Raw genomic sequence first — 6,000 nt, 5'->3', positions numbered from 1 at the left:
AGGAATAATTTTAATGTATTTTTGAAAAATCAGGAAATGATCCATTTGCCCTGATGCACTTTGACAGTGAGCTGACTTTCTTCAAGAAAACAAAAAGTATCTCGGAATTACTTGAAATTTACCATCATAATAGTCGGCATCACCCTGAACAAGGATACGTTGAAAATATTTGCAAACCTTTTAAGGAATAATTTTAATGAATTTTTGAAAATCAGGAAATGATCCTTTTGCCCCGATGCACTTTGACAGTGAGCTGACTTTCTTCAAGAAAACAAAAAGTATCTCGGAATGACTTGAAATTTACCATCATAATAGTTGGCATCGCCCTGAACAAGGATCTATCGAAAATATTTGCAAACCTTTTAAGAAATAATTTTAATGAATTTTTGAAAATCAGGAAATTATCCATTTGCCCTGATGCACTTTGACAGTGAGCTGACTTTCTTCAAGAAAACAAAAAGTATCTCGGAATTACTTGAAATTTACCATCATAATAGTCGGCATCACCCTGAACAAGGATACGTTGAAAATATTTTCAAACCTTTTAAGGAATAATTTTAATGAATTTTTGAAAATCAGGAAATGATCCATTTGCCCTGATGCACTTTGACAGTGAGCTGACTTTCTTCTCGAAAACAAAAAGTATCTCGGAATGACTTGAAATTTACCATCATAATAGTCGGCATCGCCCTGAACAAGGATCTGTCGAAAATATTTGCAAACCTCTTAAGAAATAATTTTAATTAATTTTTGAAAATCAGGAAATGATCCATTTGCCCTGATGCACTTTGACAGTGAGCTGACTTTCTTCTCGGAAACAAAAAGTATTTCGGAATGACTTGAAATTTACCATCATAATAGTTGGCATCGCCCTGAACAAGGATACGTTGAAAATGTTTGCAAACCTTTTAAGGAATAATTTTAAGGAATTTTTGAAAATCAGGAAATGATCCTTTTGCCCCGATGCACTTTGACAGTGAGCTGACTTTCTTCAAGAAAACAAAAAGTATCTCGGAATTACTTGAAATTTACCATCATAATAGTTGGCATCGCCCTGAACAAGGATCTGTCGAAAATATTTGCAAACCTTTTAAGGAATAATTTTAATGAATTTTTGAAAATCAGGAAATAATCCTTTTGCCCCGATGCACTTTGACAGTGAGCTGACTTTCTTCAAGAAAACAAAAAGTATCTCGGAATGACTTAAAATTAACCATCATAATAGTCGGCATCGCCCTGAACAAGGATCTGTCGAAAATATTTGCAAACCTTTTAAGGAATAATTTGAATGAATTTTTGAAAATCAGGAAATGATCCTTTTGCCCCGATGCACTTTGACAGTGAGCTGACTTTCTTCAAGAAAACAAAAAGTATCTCGGAATTACTTGAAATTTACCATCATAATAGTTGGCATCGCCCTGAACAAGGATCTGTCGAAAATATTTGCAAACCTTTTAAGAAATAATTTTAATGAATTTTTGAAATTCAGGAAATTATCCATTTGTCCTGATGCACTTTGACAGTGAGCAAAAAAACATTAAGGCACATTTGGTTGCACAATGTTTGTATTATTTTAGCCTTTACATTCCTTATCATGCATTACCATAACTGAAAAATCTTCTTCAGCTCCCACTATAGGAATACATACTTCCTACGGGCACTGCACTAGTATTACATTAATACAAAATGCTGTTAATACATTTACAGCCTTTTTTCCCCTTGGTGACAATTTATTTTAAGCAAGAATTCTGTTATTTCATATATTGGATGTGGATAAAAAATCTTTAATGGAATTTTGTGTGATAGATTTTACTTTTTCTTGATATTTTGAGGAGGGTATAGATCTCAGTCGGATTAAGTTCTGGCTGCACATTTCAGATTAACCTATATTTGAATTTGAATAAAATTGGATGACACAGCTGAAACCATGCTGCATAAGATAGATAGTCTTATATGAAGCTGATTAAACACAATATTTCATTCCAACATTATTATCTTTTTTGCCGTTCCCAAACTTTATTATTATATAGATTTAATATGTAGGGAAAAAATGTGGGAAAAACCGCATAAACCAAAATTTCAGTATGCCAAAATACTGTATTTTACTTTATCTACAGACTGTCATTTTCCAACACAAATGTGTCACATTTACTGAAACAATATGCACATTTATGGATTAAGCAAGTCTCTTCTCACAGACACGTATTTCATTACAGGGATTCTGACTAATGCAACAAGTGCAAAACAAATAAAAGATGGTGTGGAAAACGTGGTTTTGGTGCACAAACATTTTAATTTGTATTTTGTAAGATGGAGAGAAGTAAGAGATGGAAACATTCAGAAAAAAGGTAGCATAAGAGGGTGTGTGTGTGTGTGTGTATGTGCGTGTAACCTCTGGAACCATGGCCAAGTCATCCTGCGGAAGATTGCTGGCAGGCCCCGGGGGTCAGGGGTCGCCCCTCTGAGGGAATTGTCCCTTTAAAAGGTTATCTGGGCCTCAGTTTGGTGCTGTGATGTGATTTCAGTTTGTAATTGTGTATGATTGAAATAATATATGATATCAAACAAGCTCTGCGGGTCATCTTTTTTTTTTTCTCCCATGGCTCCACTCCCCCCTCCCCTCCCACCCACCTCCTCAGAGAGGAAAAATCACCAAATGTGTGAGTTTGTCTGGTAAATCCATTAGCAAGCAACAACAACAGTAATTCAAAGTGAATATGAAACCAGAAGACACAGCAGACAATTACTGTAATTTTCCCCTTATGTTTTTCTCCCTTATCTGCAATGTAAATATACATATGATGAGTTATTGTGCGGGTGATTTGTCATCAGCTGTGAAACTCCCCCGGTCGTTTAAACGGAAGAAAGACACTGATGTATTTGTTCTACGCCGTTTCTTGTTGGTTATTCCTGATTAGGAAGGATCTCCATCTGCCCGTGTGCTCCTTGTTGGAGCGAAAGCTCAGCTAAATCCGTGCAAGCCTAATGTTTATCCGATGTGAAAATAATTACTCAAAAGTGTTTTTTTCTTAATCCCGATAATTAGAGTGTGAAAAGGAAAGATCAGTGTCACTGTATATCGCGGGGGCGATTGACTTCCTGGTCGCTGTAAGTTTCAGGTGAAGATGGGAGCGGATAAAGGTTAGATTAGGCCTAATCCGGAGCAGCAGCAGCCCTTAATCTGTTATGATACAAGGATGATCACTTAAAAAGGTCTGGATCCAGGGCTCTGCCTCCTGGTTGGGCGAGAGAACGCTCGACTGGGACCCGTCTTAAAACCTGCTTAGTGGCACAGTGGCGCCAGCAGCTGTGAGCACTTGTGGACTGCCATGGTTATCAAAAAAAAAAAAAGGAGAGTGAAACAGAGGAAGACATCTCAATATCATGCCTGGGTTTCCCCATCGAAAGGGTGGACAGAGTTTAAGGGGGGGGTGAAACCTGTTGTTGGCCTGTAATCTCAAGATCAACATGCAGGTTTGGAGTTTAGGGCTATGATTTCACTGTGGCACATCGGGGAACTGCAAAATGAAGCCCAGAGTGGCATTAAGAGCCCAAATGGAAAACAGCTCATCTTGTTAGAGCTTGGGAGGCATGAGACTATAGCAACCCTATGATATTGGACAGAATGTGGAATTCAGTCATCTCGGATCCAGATCGTATTACGAAACTCCGGCGGGAGAGGAGTGTGAGCAAAGGGTGGGGAGTGGGGAGTGGAGGGGGGGGGGGGGGATTAGGCAAGAAAATCTGTGTGGCTTGGTGAATTAGGTTTGGAAAACATGGCAGGATGGCATGCTGCGCGGTTGGCATCTTGAAGTCGACGGTGTGGATGACTGTGGATGCACATGCCAAAGAGGGCAGGGATGTGAATGTAGTGACACACAGAGGTTTTTTTTTTTTCAAAGTATCAAATGAAACGGCTGGAAGGAAAAATAGAGTAGGGGATTAGATGCATGCATAATTATAGTATTAATAATGTGACACTATTTTTGGGAATTTATGAGAAAACCTTTGTAGACTAAGAAATGTTAAATATTTCTATCAGGGATAGAAAGATTAAACATAAATGTATATTTAAAAAAAAAAAAACACACACAAAGGAGGAGTCATAAGACACATTTCCAGTCTAATTTATTGACATACAAATAATAACACATTGGATGAGCATCACATTCACACGTTATCGGATATCGGAGGTTCCGTCAGTAATTAGTTGCATATTTACCAGGCTGTTTTATATGATAATGAGCAGATGGAATCAATTTACGCATATGTTTATTGACCTTTTTTTAAACAGCGTATCGATTGGGCCGCAGAAATAACTCGTCACCCACTTGCCTAAAAGAGCTTCATTATCTCGTTTGCGGTGTTTTAGCACGACGCCCCGAAATGTCACTTCAGTTTTACAAACCCCTGACTCTCTCATACGTGACGACAACAGACAACGCTAGAGGTTTGTTTTTGTTGTCACCTGTCTGGACAGCAGCGAGACATTGACTGTTGCCTATTGGGTTGCGACAGATTAATTCAACTAATAACAACTTAATTTAACTGAGTTATCTCATAATATAAATTGTTTTTACGTAAATGAGCTGATAACATACTTATTGGCCTTCATATAGTAGTGTGAACTATATGGAAATGGTAAATGGTCTGTATTTATATTGTGATTTTCTAGCTTGGATGACCACTCAAAGCTGCTTCACACTACAGTTCAGGCCAGAAAGCACTTAATTTAACATTTAATGTCCTGTGAATTGAGTGCTTTCACCCATTTTTCCAGAATAACTTCAATATCTGGCAATGATTTACATGTATTAACGTATTAATGTATTAACAATTTAAAATGAAGAAAGTTGTATTTAGAAAAAAACCGCTGAAGTTGAACACCTGATTTGTGTTAAATTTAAAATGACATTTGTTTGAGTCTCTGTCTCAATGTCCAAACGATGGAAAATATGTACAGGTGTACCAACTCACAGACACTGATTCGCCGTCTTCCTGGAAAAGCGCAAGTGAAATCACCATAATAACCACACTCGGTGTTTAATGGAGCAACAAATCACATGTGAAATAACAGAAAATACTGGAGTTACTGTATTTTTAACCCACAAAAACAGACATGAAAAAAACACTTTTGAAAACTTGTGCTTTTGATGCCCTTGGATAACTTAATATCACCCCTATACACAATTAATTCTCCGCAATTTAGCCGTGATCAAAATAGGATTACCACTAAATAGACCTTGACATACACTGAGCACTGCCTGAAATTCCCTTGCTATTGGACGCTGACCCCTGCTTTGTTTTAATGAGGGTGGAAGTGACACCGTGTCTTATATTACACTGGATTAATGCCGCCGCTTCGCAGAGACTCGACATCACCGGTGTATTTACGTAGCCACCTACACTACGTCCCTCCAATCTTCCCGTTTCCAGAAGGACTTAGGTATACTTTTTGTGGAACTATGGTAATTTTTCTGGAATTAGAACTCAACTAATTTTAATCTATGCATATGCTAAACCGCTCCTTTAATAAACACATGAGCCGCTGCTGCTGACAGAGGACAGGGACCTGTTTGGTGCATATGGATGTAATTAGATTTCATCTAATGAAGAAGGAGCAAGGATGATGGAAAGGAAACTTAAAAAATGGGTCTAACTATAACATATTAAAATAAATTCAAGTGATATCACTGGACACATATTCAATATTTAAGAAATCTTTTGAGTCTAACATGAAAACCCTTAGAGTAAAATAAACCAATAAATAGATATTATTGCTAACAGATGCTCACTACACAAAAAAGGTTAGGCCCACATTTGCCATGTTGTTTATGCCAGATTATTGCCAAGCCTTTGTAAGAATCTTCATAATGGAGTCTGATTATATCGGGGCTACTTCTTGCTGATTTACCAGAGTGACTCTGGTGAGCACAGGAGGGCATGTGCAACCTCTTTGGTCTGGATATAAAAGAATAAATATCCTGCTAAATCCAGAGT

The sequence above is a fragment of the Microchirus variegatus genome (assembly GCF_963457635.1).
Source record: "Microchirus variegatus genome assembly, chromosome: 6".
In the NCBI taxonomy this organism is placed as follows: domain Eukaryota; kingdom Metazoa; phylum Chordata; class Actinopteri; order Pleuronectiformes; family Soleidae; genus Microchirus; species Microchirus variegatus.
This window is presented reverse-complemented; position numbering follows the sequence as displayed.